At 42.9% G+C, this 15279-nt stretch overlaps 1 protein-coding gene across 22 annotated transcripts in view; it reads left to right on the top strand.

The window, feature by feature from the left end:
• The window catches only part of PSD3 (pleckstrin and Sec7 domain containing 3), a 644089-nt gene that overhangs the window by 336129 nt on the left and 292681 nt on the right, over positions 1 to 15279 (top strand). Inside the window, exon 1 of one of the 22 annotated variants that reach the window (XM_070598622.1) lies at positions 2082 to 2384. The exons of the other annotated variants lie outside the window; for them this stretch is intronic. The gene's annotated coding sequence lies outside the window, so the exon portion shown is untranslated. Of the gene's footprint in view, positions 1 to 2081; positions 2385 to 15279 lie in introns of those variants that run through there. 22 annotated transcript variants of the gene reach the window in all.

The following is a 15279-nucleotide window of genomic DNA, read 5'->3' as shown; positions in this document are numbered from 1 at the left end:
CTAGCAGCTCCACATCAACACAAAGAAGGTGACATATTCTAGTCAAGAGTAGTAATATAAAGTCATTATAGAGAAAATAAGAGGTATTGAATAATTATTATTGTGAAACACAAGCAGAAAAGTTCATTATTCACACCTGACATTTAACGACTATTTTAGGATTCATTGTATAAGATGACACCTTGTCAGGTACGGGCCTGTCCCTCCTGTTAGGCAGTGACCTTCTCAAGTCTTTAGTTCGGAGTCTCAGAGAGCCTCTGTGATAGGGTCCAGCACACAGTGGGTACTGCGTTTTCGTTGAATGAAGGACGTAATCAGCAGCTGCTCGAGACTGGGTGCTAGCTGTCTCCCAAGGAGAGGGCAGGAAAGACGGCTTCACAAGTGTCTCCAGCACAGAGCCTGGAGAGCCCCGCAGGGAGGTGCCGGGCCGGAGCCACTGCCAGTGGGGTGTCGTGGCGCTCATGGGAGCAGTGCTTTTTGCAGTGGGCTTTGAAGGATGAGGTGGATGTATGTGAATGGTCGTGGCACTGAGGGGCAGGGTGACTTTCCACATGGGGCCAAACTGAGGCAGAATTAGTGACAGCGGCTTGGATTTGGGGACTTGAGCGTTGGGGCTGAGGAATGATAGAGCTCTTGGCCCCCTGTTCTGTTAATCTTCTAGACTGCACAGGTGCTGCTACACTCAAAGAGGGAGCCATTACGCAGTTGACTTTTGACAGCTTCCGAAACATTTTAGGCATACCAAAAAGTGTAGAAAATAATAAACACCCATGATCTCACCAGCCAATTTAAGAAATAAAACGTTAAAATGAATTGCCACCTCCTGTGAATGCCCCCCTGGTCCCATTCCTCTCTTTCTCTTCCTAAAATTAACCATCACCTGGGGGTATTTCTCATTCCTATACAGGTGTGCATCCATGAGCAATAGATAGTATTCTTTCACATGTTTTTGAACTTTATGTAAATGCTATCTTGTTTCCTTTAGTAACTTGCTTTTTTTTGCTCATTTCAAATTCATTCTTACTGATTCACAAAGCCCTAATTTATTAATTTTCTGTATAGTATTCATTGCATGAATATATGTATAACTTAGTTCTCCATTTTCCTATTTATGAACATTTTGGCTGTCTTATATTTTTGTTACCTCATATGATGTGAACATACGAGGTAATGTTCACAATGGCAGTGAGCATTCTAATTTGTGGCTCTTGCACATGTGGGAGAATTTCTCTATGCTAGATATATATTTAGGAATAAAATTGCTGGACAGTAAGTTATAATCATTTTCTGGATGAACCAAGGCATTCTTGAAAGGGCATATTACATGTTGAAAGTATATAATTCTATCTACTTCTCTTTATAAAGTAATTATTAGTTATTTTACCTCCTGGTCCTTCTAATTCCCATGTCCCAACAAAAATAGCAGGAGCCTAAAGAAAAAGCCTACGATAGACAATGAAGTAAGCCAGTCTCCTTTTTCTTTGGGGGTACTGTTGCGGACTCTGTCATCCATTGGTTAGGTCTGGTGCTGTCCTTGCTCTCAGACCGCCCAGCTCCTGTGGTTCCCAGTTTCTCAGGACTGGTCTGTGCATTGTTGCCTGTGTCCCACAGCTGGGAGTGTTGCCTGTCCACTTCTGCTTGTCTGAAGCAGGGTTTGAACAACAGGGCAAATGAATGTTTTCACATCAATGATAGCAGAAAAACAGAAATAAAACTAGAAATGAAAATAGGAAAACATAAATCACATAAGTCTGTGAATCTAACGCAGCTGAATTTTATATAATTTAAATGAATTAGATAAATTTTGTTGCCTACTTCAGTCATTCCTTTAGGGCCAGAATGTGTGTGCTGTAGGAAATGATGATTTTTCAAAATAGTACTTCAAAAACCTTAGTGCTATTAAAGGAAAACAATGCTGAAATTATTTTCTTTTTTTAGTGATGTTGGACGAACTTCTCTCTCTCCCATAAGCAGTAGCTGCTCCAAATAAAGTAAGACAGTTGTCCTTTCTCCCTGCTGTCAGCTTGCCGCCTGGCTTCTAAAGAGTTAAGCTGGAGGTTTGTGAGGTCATGTGTGACTTCACTGGATCTGGACTTTTGAAGCAGATCTCTTGGAGGGAAGCTGCCTGTTGAGAGGGGAGGCGGCAGAGGGGGAGGTGCTCCTTCGATTTCTTTTAAGTTCTTGTCCCTCAGCCCCTGAGGGACATAGTGGCCTTCCGGGAGAATGTCACTGCAGAGTCTGTGTGTAGCAGTTTGTACTCTTAACAGAAGCAGAAGTCCATTAAAAGAGTCTTTGCAGAAGATGCATGTTTGCTGAACAGACGGAGCGGGAGAATGCTCTTTGTATTCGTGACAAACTTATGGGCAGACTGTTTGCTGATGGAGGTAACTGGAATTCAGTTTATTTTCTTTGTCTGGTCCTAGGCAGTGCTGGATTATGTATAATTGTAGTTACAGAAAATTCCTTGGATTTTAAACTGTTATGTTTCAAATGAAAAACATTTTAAGAAAGTCTTAGAAACTTAGGCAATGGTAATTTATATATATTGTTTTCTAAATAAGGATGACAAAAATGAAGAGGACGTACTTGTTGCAGGGTCTGTAGTGGTTGGGCAGGATGAGATTTTTCCCTCAGCAGAGTTGTACTGCTCTCTAACATCGTTTGACAGAGCTTGCTGCTCGTAGACGTAGCTCCTAGACTGCCGGGTGTTTTCAGCTCCTTTTGTGAAACTTTGCCAGGGCACCAGAAGGTCCTGAATTTGAGCTTGTCTTTTAGTGGGGTCCCTGCTGACAACTGCACAAGGCTGCTGTTCATGTTTTGCTGTGTCTCTAGAGGGAAAGTTGACTATGCTGTTAGTATAGAAACGTGATTTGTCTTCGAATTTGGCATTAGGTTTGAAACTTCAAAGGCTAGCCAGTTATCAAAGGAAAAAAGGCATGGGGGGTTTTTTCTTGGAGCCGAGGGATTTTCAGCTTCAGTTTGTCTCTGGGAAGGTCCTGTCCTGTTTTCCCGTTCAGCAGGTGCGGACCAGTGTAGGGCATAAGTAAGGGCAGAGCTGGTAAAGAAGGCACACAAACCCAGCGCATTGATCCCACGTCCTTTCTTGAGATGCTTGGGGTTAAAGGTTTCCTGAGTACTCAAGAGCCTGCAAGAACTCAGTGCCTGAACATCCAGGGTAGCCAGCTGATTATAACAGGTGTGTTTGTGGATGTGTATTGGGCAAGTTGGTGTTTCTTGCTTTGATTACAGATTTTAAGTTCATAATTTTAAGTTCATGTTTCCAATATTTTATGATGTCGTTCATCTTATGTAGCCCATTAGTATAAAAATGTTGCCTTTTTCTAATTGAATGTTTTGATTTGTAGCTTTAATAATAAAGGACAAAGAGAATGCTTGAAAAAAGGGCGTGAAACACGCTTTGTGAGAAGCATGAAGCATAGTGGTTATGAGCCTGGACTTAGGAGTTACAGGCCCATGGGCTTGGGTGTTACCTCTCTGTACAATTTGACCGCTAGTGAGTTGCATAGTCCCTCTTGAACTTCAGTTTCTGCATATGTGAAGTAGGGATGATGGTGGTACCTAACACAGGGGGCAGTGGTTGTGAGTAGTAATGGAGGTGCCGTGTGTGGAGAGCATTTAGCGCAGTTTCTCCTGCATTCGTAAAAGCTCAGTAAATATTAATACACCTTGGCTCTTATGTTTGAATTGTTCTTCTTTACGTAGGCTTGTGAGAGGACTTAGACCTCAGAGAAAGGGGGCCATGAATTTGGAGTTGTGGGTATGCTCACACTGTGATCCTGTCAGGCCTTCTTTGTGGCAGGGTTCCTGGTAGCGCCTTCACAGTGCCCTCTGCCCCGCGCCCTCCCTCGTCAGTCATTTCTCAAATCTAGCTTTTGATGGCAAGGAGGGCAGCGAGGGAAAAATGGGTGGATTAGTGCAAATTCATCAGCACTTGATGCGAACATCTTTCTGCTCACGTGCTGTCAAGAACGTGTCGTTTTCTTAGGCTTTGACTATGGGGAACAGCATCGCACCCACGTGTCCCTCACAGGCGGCACACGGCCCCCAGCAGGAATAAACCTGAAACATTGTCAGAACCTGGGAGCCTTTCTGTGTTCTTTCCATGGTTCAGACGGCCCTTTGCTGTGCAGCAGTGGCTGCTCTTACAGGTCCATCTGTGTTTCTAGCTTGGCCCTTTCTATCTTTATATCATAGCTGGCTGTGCAGCTGTGTGAAGCTGCTTAGCTCCTGTTTCCTGGACTGTAATTTGTAGATAATACCTTTTTTCCATGGTTATTGAGGAGATTAAATGAGATAAAATATGTGAAAATGCCTAGCACAGAGTAAGTACTAACAAACTTTTTGTTCCTCTAAAAATTGCTTCGTTATCTTTTGTTACTGGGAAGGGAAAATTCATACAATTTGTAAGTGAGTCTCTTTTCCCCTGTTTTTCTTTGTAAGGACTCCTGGCTAGATCCATGTTTCTAGAGCTTTTGTTTGATTTAAAAGAATTTTTTTGTTACTAGTTTACTTCATCTAGTGCTCTTTCTCTTTTCCCCTCCATAACTTTCCAGTGCCGTCCATAATCCTTACAGCTTTTAAATTTAATTCTGAACTAGTTTTCAAAAATACAAAAGTAATATGTGCCAATGGTAAATATTCAAATCGAAGTCCTTTGGTCCCACTTCCCAGAAGGAACCTCCTGATGGTTTCTGGTGTGTTCTTGCAAGGCATGGTCTGTGCAGTTCTTTGGGAACCAATTTTAAACTGCCTTACTGGTACAAAAGTACAAATGTGGTATGGAAAGTTCTGTCTGATTTGCCAGCTCCCTGTGCAGCTCGGTCCCTCCCTCCAGCTCCACAGCGCAGTGTTTGGAATGTTTGGGAGCTCCCTTGAAGGGAACCTGCCTGCACAGCTGAATGTGTCACCAAGAGTGAATGCACTTGACAGGTCCAGCCCTAGCACACTGTCGTGGTTCATGTTATCAGGACAGAGTTCACACAGGGTAGTTAGGCATTGGGGTTTTCTCAGCAGGCACCTGGGTCTGAACCTGCTCTGAAGATGCTCAGTCCTGAAATTCTGGGGAGGCAGAGCCTGCACTGGGTTCCAGCAAGGATTTTAGTCATTGTTTAGCCGCCCTGAGGGTATGGTTCAGTCAGCCCTTTATTCTACTGTTGTGTTTGGCTTTTTGTCATTAACAACATTGGGTGGAGGTAGTGTAAGAGGGTGCACTGGAAATGGAAATGGAAGATGTGGTCTCAGCTTCAGCCTTGCCGCTTACCAGCTGTGAGTTCGGACAAGGCTGCTTTGGTCCTCAGTTTCTTTGCTTGGAAAATAAGACCATTGTGAGAGTGAAATAAAATAAAGCATGTGAAAGTGTTACGTAGACTACAAAATGCTGTATGGATTATTTAATGTTTGTTCTTCTTAATGGATTATTGAAAGGACTGGCTTATTCCTCTTAACGGGTTTAGGTGGGTGAACTGTCTGTGCTTTGGAGAAGCAGGGACAGTGTAGCTGTCTAGTGTTTAGTGTCACTGGACCTTATCCCACCTCTTTGTGAAGTCATTTGTCCCATCTGTTCTTGAATGCTCCTGGCATGCCGACAGCCTATAATCAGAAGTGGGGAGGCAATATAGTTTCTGTGCTCAGAGTATTCTCAAGTAAGCCACTCCCTTGTGTCTTGAGGCTCTGCTTTTCAGTAGGCGAGCACGGGGAACTGAAGCCCTGAGCACCCTCAGTGGCCCAGCTCTGCTGCTGACTGTGAGACCTGGGAAGAGTTGCTTCCTGTCTTGTGCCCTCAGATTCCTTGTGTGTAAAACAAAGGGGTTGGACTAAAAGACTTTTTTGTATGTGGAGATGGTGACTATCTTCCTTTTTCTGTCTTTACCTTGCTGTATCCATCATCTTATTGACCTACTGGTTTCTGAGACCTAAATGTAATAAAAACCTTTTAAGGGTGACAGGATGTTAAGAATGAGTATCAAGTTGTCCTGCCCGTAATCCACTGACCTTGACATTGCTGTTTTGTAGTCATCCAGAACTAATCATCTTTGATCAGGGCTTCCTTGTCTCAGATCTCTTGTTATGGGAGCTGTGAGAACCTGAGGGGAGAGAGAAAAAGGATGCCATGGCACCTGAAATGGAGCTGCCATCAGGAGAAGTGGAGAGTGAATATTCTTTTAGCTGGAGGCAGTAATCCCTTCAGGGCAGGAGAGGGTCCTTTTGCCAGGCTGTGTGGGAGATGTTTGCATTGTTGTGGTTCAGTTCTCAGTACCTTTCATCCACCCTGGTTTCTTAAGTTCTTTATCTAACGCTTGTTGAATAGAGGAACACGTCTATCATGTGTGGACATTTTAGTCTGGCTTTCCCAGGACAAGACTGCATTTCAAGGTGAGGGAATGATAGGGAAGCATTTGTGTTTCCTTAGGATTTTGCTGCTAAAAGATAAACGAAGAGACAGTTAAAAACTATCTCTACAGCTGGCAAATCAGAAGGCTTAGGACTGGCCTAAGTAGCAAGAGACAGTTACTGGCTGCTGGAACTTGTGTGTCTGGTGAGTAACTTGGGGGGACACATCAGCGGAGCCAACTGGAGAGACCCATGGGAGATAATTCTCCTCCTTGAAATAATTCACCTGAGGAATTTCAGGACCCCTTGGCCTCAAAGGCAATGGCTGGTAATAGGAATGCAGATTTGTGTGTGATTGGCCGAAGAGCCCAGTGTATGACCATGTGTTACAGGAGTTCTCTCTGCTGTAGACCCTTCCAGATGCAATGTAAGTGGATGATGCTCTTCATTAAGATTTGACACTTCTTGCTAATTCCAAAGAGTGGGGTCTCAGATATTTACCTTGGGTAAACCTCGTAACAAGTAGATCAATACCTATTTAAATGCCCGGTGTGTAAGTGCTGCTTCAGGATTGGAGGTGAGGATGTGGCCAGCAGTTTAGAAGGTAATGAAGAGTAAACCTAAGAAGTAAATTGGTAAAAGGTGGGTTTGGCCTTCCATTTTTCTGGCATCTTGACCTTGGGAAGCTGGTGTATCGCATCCTTGGCTATGAATTTGAATTCGCCATGGAAATTGCATAGCTGTGCATTTTGTAAAGCTTAAAAATGAAGGAACCAAAAAGTATCCACCTGAAACAGCCAAAGAATGTCAGTTGCCATCTTTTAATGTAACAGTAAACTGCCTAGTCCGTAGGCCCCACCTTCTCTGTGGGGTCCTGGTAAATTTATGGGTCATTCTGAGGCTCCTCAGTTGCTAAGCAATATAGGTTTCATAACCCAATCCTTTGAAAGTAATTTCTTTTTTTAAAGGAGAAAAACATTTTTGCTAACAAAATATTTTACTGGGAAATTTAGGTTGAACAAAACAGGCATACCCCGCCCCAAAAGGCTATTGCCAGAAACATCCCAACATGAGAGAGAAAGTGCCTCACTTCCATTTGAGCCACAGCCAGTGCAGTGTTTGAAACGTCAGCACTGCTGCCTGCTGCTGCTCAGTCCCCTGCCTGGCTTCGCTTGGCTGCCTCAGGGTGGGGCCTGGCTGTCTCCTGAGTCAGCAGTGTCTCTTCCTGAGGCACGCAGGTCTTCTTGGGAGGTCTCAGGGCCTCACAACCATGGGGCCAGCTCTGGCAAAAGGCTGAGAATCCATCTGTAGGAGCTAGGCTGTGGGCCAGGGGTGGAGTTGTCCCACCCAGTATGTGTGAAGTATCAGAATCCACCCGTGGTTGACTAGTGCAGAAGTAATATTTATCTTCTGTTGCACTCAGTTTTATGAAAACTTGTCTGAAGAAAGCAGTCTGCTGTATCTACACCAACTTGATTAAAGATTGAATTAGATATACCTTCTGAAGGAACTTTTGTAGAAAGTGTCATTGTAGGATGCCACTGATGTGACAGCCTCTCCTCTGCCCATCCTCTTCAGGATAGTATCTTGTAGATCTGCCAAGTTTCTACCAGTAATATAATCTCAAATCAGAATGGTGATAGTGAAATATACTATATACTTTTGAGGCAGTATTCTAATTTACTAAATATTGTATTTTTACCTCATGATTTTTTTCCCTTTACAACAACTTACCCTCAAGTTAAAACTTTATTCTATTTAAGTAACAAGATTTTAGAAAATTAGGCTAGTTTGTGAACTCCTATGACATGCGTTGAGCCATCCATGGCTGTACATTCCTAGGTTTGAATGCAAAGCTTTTCCCACCAATTTGGAATGAACTGGTCATTGTAACCAGTTTTGTATGGAACAGTTGTTTCAGATCCCAACCCTCTAATGACATCATTTTCTTTATACTCAAAGTAAATGCTATGCAGACTAGATTATTCTAGAGTTTGCTCTGTTTTTCTCCTGATTAAAATCTTCTGTTGCAAAGGAACCCTGCTTAGTGAACAGTTTCCCTTATAAGATATTGTTTTTTGTGCGTCTAACTTGTCTAGTAATAAATCTTGTTTTTCCATGAGAAAGCAGTATATCCTATTTAAGGCTGAAATTGCAAACACATCCAGTGTGTGCTATTTTGATTTTCTAGTGTCAAAGTATCTTTTCACTGGAAGTGATCAGGCTCAATGTGGTTTGGGTTCAAGGGCACAGCACAGTAAGAGCTATAAATATGTGGATAGGAGGAGGATCATTATTATATTTAGCCAGGGTAAAGTAAACTTTAAGTTGTTTACACATAAGGCCTTGAATTGAAGACAGGAAATGTGTTAGATCCCCTAAGAGACATTAATAGAATTTTTAAGTTTCTGATGTAAAGTAGAAATGTGTCTACCTCAAATTATTTATATATGCATGAAAAAGAATAGTGTAGAGATCAACTTGTAGAAAATTCCACCCTCTTTAGAATTCTCATGGGACTGAAGAGGGGGAAACTTCCTTTACTTTCTTCCTGTGATGTCTTCATATTTTAAGAATAATTACCAGAACTCTTATAGTTTTCCCCTGGGAGGATACAGCTCTTAGATAATTATGGATAATTTATAGGATTTAAAGTGTATTAATGCAAGTCGTCCCATAATTATGTTAAAATTTGTAATCCCATCAGGCTAACTGCTGGACCCCTTTTAAAAAGGGCCAGAACTCTTAACTATACAATGGGTAGAATTGAGTGGAGGGTTAAGAACCTGGTTTTTTATCAGGAGATTTATCTTCATAGCCCAACTTGGCCATTTCCTGACAGCATTACCTTGGGCAAAAAACCCTCTTTTCTGTCCTTTATAAAATGGTCACAATAATACCTCCTTCCTAGAGGTTTTACTAGGATCAGTTGAGCTAACGCTTATGAAGTGCTTAACACAGAGCCTGGAACTAGTCAGTGAACACGAAATGTCAGCTGCCACCACCATCTTCACTGTCATCATTGTCATTATCAGGCCATTCAAGAGGTATTCTTGAATATGCCTCTATTTCACCATGCCTTTTATATTATTTCCTTTAAGCCTAAATCTCAGATTAGCAACCAAGGATAGCATTGGGTAGTCATTCCTTTTCTGCTTCTCCTTGATACTTTGTACCTTTTTTGGTGCCCTTTGGTCAGAGGTGCTAAGGGAGGACTGCAAAACTGCATTAGAAGAGGAGAAAGAACTACAAATCTCAAGTACAGAGTTCTCTACAGGTATCTTTCCAGGGAGAAGGAATTTCCTAATGCCTCTTATACTACGTTATTGTACAAAGAAAAATTCAAATAATGTCTTGCTAGGATTTTTAGGTATGGTGATTCTAATTCCTCATACTGCAACGTTTTCATCTAGAATGGTAACTTTCAATAATCCCTATGACCCTTCTGGTAATTTTATTTTACTTATTTATTTTTGGTGAGGAAGATTGGCCCTGAGCTGCCTGTATTTTGTATGTGGGTCACTGCCGCAGTGAGGAGGAAGAGCTTGAGGACCAGCGGAGATGCACACCTGGAATCCGAACCTGGGAGCCCTGGGCCACCGAAGCAGAGTGTGCCGAACTCAACCCCTACACCAACGAGTCAGCCCCATTTTTATTTGTTATTAATGATCATAGCAGAGATGCAGTCTTCTAGATGGTGCATTGACAGTAGGAACAAAACAAGGGACTGAATATCTCATTATAAAAGTTATAATAATAGGAAAATTTATGAGTCTCTGCTCAAGAAAAATCCATGCCTGGTTCCACATGTCCTCGTAAAAGGGAACCTCAGAGGAAGGCTTCTGAACCTTAACATTGTACCAGACTTTCTTTAGTCAGTGCACTCTTTCTCTGATATTACGTATTTGTGTCTAAAACCTTTGCTGAAGAACTCTCATTGACTGTTAACAAACTCTGTATATTAGTAAAACCATACCATTTTTGTGAGATCCAACTCATCTTAACACAAAACTAAATGAAACATCCAGATTGCTGTGAAAGAGAACCAAAAAAGTTTTGCCACTTAAGCCCCTGGTGGGAGCATTTTTTTTGTCAAAAATAAACTAGCTCTATTGAATAGACTCCCTCTGAACAGTCTCTGCATCATGGAGGGCTTAGTAAAAGGCATAAACCTTGGAGCTGTGTGGTCTTGAGCTGCTTTGGGTTTATGGGAATTCACACAGTGATGCTACAGACAGTAGCCATGGTTTTGGCCCAAGGAGCTCTGGCTAAATGGTAGTTGGTGTGATCGTCAGTCAGTAGACTCAAGTCTCATTGTGTGTCTAGCAGTAGGCTCCAGGTTCTTCTTCCTTTATGAGATTCTAAGATATTTGAATACTGGCTAAAATGGGAGGATGGTGAAGTCCATCTAATTGTCAGCTTTGGAAAGAGCAGAGGAAGGGCCTGTAACTAGTAGATAGGTTTTCTTTGTCAACTCTGACTTCCCTACCCCTCCATTGGTCTTGAGTATTCTGCTTACAAATAGACTAGATTCTAATTAAACAAAAGAAGGGACCAGGTACCCTTTGTTAGTTTATGCTTTTAAATTCATTCTCTTACCCTCATCTACTGAGTCAGATTCTCTGCAGGTGGTATGGTTCAGTGTAGAAGACTTTCTACCCTGCTCCTTCTGAGACTTTCTGAGAGTGCTTCGTTCCTGTTAGCAGCAGACAAGGCTCTCTTGAAGAACTCAAGGAATGTTGGCCGTCTTCATCATAGTTGAGTCACCCAGGCATAGCTGGTGATACCAGCTGGCTGAGTGCAAACCAGGAAAGCCCAGCCGCTCACCAGCATCCTTCCTCTTACCCAGTTCTAACAAGGCCTGCACTTCGGCTCGCCATTTCCACGTGGGATCCAGGGAGCCCTTTCTCCTAATGGCATGTAAGGGTGATTCCTCCATGCTAGTGGGTTTTAAAACTCTGTGTGTGTGTGTGTGTTTAAATGGACAGACATTTTAAAAAATAAAGTGTTACATAGAACTCCATGTTTTATCAGATGGTTGAAAGTGGAGCTGCGTTGTCACAAGCTTGAATGAGTTGATACTTAGCTCCCTTGGTCATCCCTAGCACTCCCAAAGGGCTGCTTCAATGAGTTGTCCTCACTAAGAATACATAATGTATTTCTCCCTCTTTTCCCATGTTCTCTGTGAGCACGTGTGCACCAGGTACACACATTAGCAAACTGTAACAAGTAGGCAGTCTATTAACCCGTTCAGTTAGTGTGGGTACTACCTAACTGCCTTAGGCATGAGTTGTCACTGGTGGCCAGGGCTTTACCAGGCAATTTCGGTTGTAAACTTCATTTTTACCCGACAGAAATGACAAGACTTCTTTTGCGTTTTATCCCTTACTTATGTTATTGTTTTATCACTTTTTAAATAGCACATAGTATTCTAATAACCTTACCATGTATAGTAGACTGTTGTAGAATTTTAGAGGTAGACACACACACACACACACACACACACACACACAATTGTGCAGATGAATGAATATACTGAGACCAAGGAAGTGATTTGCCCCAACTCTCACAGGTAACGATTAAATTGAAACAAAAATTCAACTCACGTATCTTCCGTATTTATCCTGCTGTTCCTGAATGTCTTCACCATGTGCCTCCCACATCTGGGGCCACTTTTTGTGAATTTGCTGTATCGCGCTGGCACCACCGACTCTCCCAGTGGAGTATGATAAGCAGTAGTTCACAGTGTGGTATCTGAAGTCAGACTGCCTGGGTACACATCCTAACTCTGTATACTGCCCACTTGTGCCTTAGTTTCCTCATCTGTCAAGTGGACATGCTTATAATATCTACTTCATAGGGTTGTTATGAAGATTAAACGTACTAATGCCTGTAAAAGTCTCAGAACAGTGCCTGGAACATTGAAAGTGCTTACTACATATTAAGAATCATTTTTGTCTGAATGCTTTGAATGGCAGTGGAGAGTAATTAAGTGGAGTCCATTTGGATCCCACTAAAATGTTCACCTCAGCCTGGGCAGACCGACTATGGTTCATTTAGTTCATTTAGCATTAGCAAAATACATGCCAACCCCCAGGTCATCTCAGGAGGCCAGTGTGTTTGTCACAAATGTTTTGAGACATTTTGACTTAGCCCTCTCACCAGCTCTCCCCCCCAGCCTATTTCTCAGGAGTGCTTGGGGACATAAGGCTTAGCTTCTTAGTATGATGTGGTGGGACATTCTCGGGCAGAAGCTACTTCTCACTAAGCTGTTTTGGCTCATTCACTTGGCAGTCACATTCCTTTGGAATACTGCAGAGTAGTTTTGATCAAGACCCAGAGGACAAGGGGATCAGCAGTAAGATCCTGGAAGGCTCCTGGGATGACTACTTTCTACTAAGTATGAGCTAGTATTTTGTTCCTTCATGTAATAATGTAAATTATGATGTGGAGTTTAACAGTATGTGGGAGGAGAGCGAGAAAAGTTTTTATGGAATGATGACACTGCATTGTCTGTCTCTGTGAATGATGTGGGTGAATAACCATGAAGTATTGCTAAGTGACTGCCACATCTGTCGGTCCACTGCCACAGGCTGTGTGGGAGGCAGGGAGATGCGGTGTGGAGCTAATCATGTCATCACTGTGTCATGGGAGAGTGCAGCCAAGCTGGCGTCCTGCTTCATGTGCTGAGTGAGACAAGTGCAGGGGAACTGCGCTGGTACTTGGAGCTCAGTGTTGAGTTGACTTAGAGCGGGTGACACCTGTGGTGAGCGGTGTGTCCCAGAACTGTTGGAGCTGCAGAACCTTCTTAGGCAGCTCTTGTTCTTCTCTGGGTGAGTAATCCCTGGTTCCTGCTTACATTTGCAGAAGTGCTTCTCCTCATATTGGGCCTCCTCTGTGGCTAGCCAGAGCCCGTTGCTCCCTGTGCTTTCCTGTAGCAGAAGCTCCGCTTTTAAGGCCAAGAGTTGTATGAGGAAAAGTAAACCCAAAGTGCTTTGGTGGAGCGAGAATTCTGCGAGAGTGTTGCTGGAGAAGCCAGGGAAATTTGCCTTTTGACAAAGGATCTTTTAAAAGGAAAGCTATGCTCTACTGTTTTTGGTCTTTTTCCTCTTTCATGCTTAAGAAGATATTTTCCTTTAGAAGTACAGTTAGATTTATATCTAAAAGTTAGTGGAGAAAATGTGTTTGGACTTTGGATGTCTTTCCCGTCTATGTCCTGATAGAATGATAATGCCAGAGGCCGGTGAAGCAGCCCATCAGAGCACTAGGCAGTGGTGCCCTCCCGAGGCCGGACACCGGCACGCCTCTGGTTCTGCTTCTGGTTGGAATGAGGAGCAGGAGCCTGGCTGTCTTTGAGAGAGCCGAGTGCAGGAAGTGGTGTTTTGAGCCTGTGTTCCTTTTCAAGGGCCTCTCCCTTCTGTTTGGTTTACACTTGCTTGTGAGTCGTCTGCCGTTGCCATTTGTGTGATCAGCCGTTTCCTCTGGGTCTTTGTAGAATATTCAGACACTGAAGGAGGTTACTGAGGAACAAATGGGGCCTGGTCACAAAACATGTTTGAAATGCCGTTGACTGAAGTAGGCTGTCAGCCACTGAAGACTTACATCTGTTTTATTGAACGTGATTATTTTTTTAAAAATTGAGCTTTGGTTTGCACAAACTTAAATTTTCCCCAACTCCATTTAGGTTTTTTTTTCCTTTGGAAGAGCACAGGACACAATGATTGAATAATGATGTTTCCATTACTAAGCACACAAGTGCTTTGGGCGAGCAGAAGAGGTGAGGAAGGGAGGGTCAGCTTATTTCCTTTCCAGGAAACCCCTGTTCTTTCACTGGTCAGGTGGTAAGACTGTGCCGATCTGTAGGTAATTTTTGTACTTCATGTTTCTTGGTCACGTCGTGAAGCCATAGCTCTACTTGAAATCAGAACCTTCGCCTGCAAGTCCCAGCGTGACCTGCCCATCTCCGCCCCGTCCCCTGCTCCCTCATCTCCTCCCCACTTGTCCTGCTCACTCTGCTTCACCCACATTGGCTGCTCTGCCCTTCTTTGAACACACCAGGCCTGCTTCTACCTTGGGCCTTTGCTGTTGCTGTTCCGTCTTCCTGGATTGCCTGTTCCCCAGATAGTCCCAGGGCCAGCTCCCCCACTTGGGGGCTCTAAAGCTTCCTTTCTAGTGAGCTCCCTGGCTGCCTTCTCTAAAGTTCTAACTCCTTTCCGCACAAAACCTCTTATTCCCCTTGCCTGCTTTCTTTCTTTTCCCTAATTATGTCACTAGCATACTTTATATTTTTCTTATTATCTGTCTCCCCACTAAAATGTAAGCTCCACCAGGGCAGGGATTTTTGTCTGTTTTGGTTATTGCCGAGCCTCCAGCACTGAGAACAGTTCCTGGCATGAAGTAGGCACTCAGTAAAAACTTGTTGAAAGAGTAGGTTAGATAAAAATGATGAGCGACTTAAAGGCATAGTAAGTAAATCAGCGCCTGTGGTGCAGGGATATGCAGAAATCGTGAAGGTGGTAAATGAGTGATTGAGAAACACTGATTTAAGTAATCCTTGGGTTTGTTTCTTTTGTGTTCGTATTATAAATAGCACTACAGTAAATGTCTTTAATTTTCTTTTGTATATTTATGATTATTTCCTTAAAATAAATGCTTCAAGTGTAATTGCTGGTTCTCAGGATGTACACATTTTTTGGGACTTGCTGAAGTGAGTTTACACCCTCTGCGGTGTGTGTTTCTTCCCACACCTCGCTGTGCATATCTCAGTGCCTTCTGATCTTTGCCGATCAAAAACTAGTGCCTTGACTTGTACTTCTTTGATAGCATATGTATATGAGCATTTTTTCCATGTTTAATGGTGATCTTGTATCCTTTTTAGTGAATTGCTTGCTTGTGTCTGTTGTGGTCCATGCTCTGGTGTCATTGGGT

The sequence above is a fragment of the Equus przewalskii genome, chromosome 28 (genome assembly GCF_037783145.1).
Source record: "Equus przewalskii isolate Varuska chromosome 28, EquPr2, whole genome shotgun sequence".
Lineage (NCBI taxonomy): Eukaryota > Metazoa > Chordata > Mammalia > Perissodactyla > Equidae > Equus > Equus przewalskii.
This window is presented reverse-complemented; position numbering and strand designations above follow the sequence as displayed.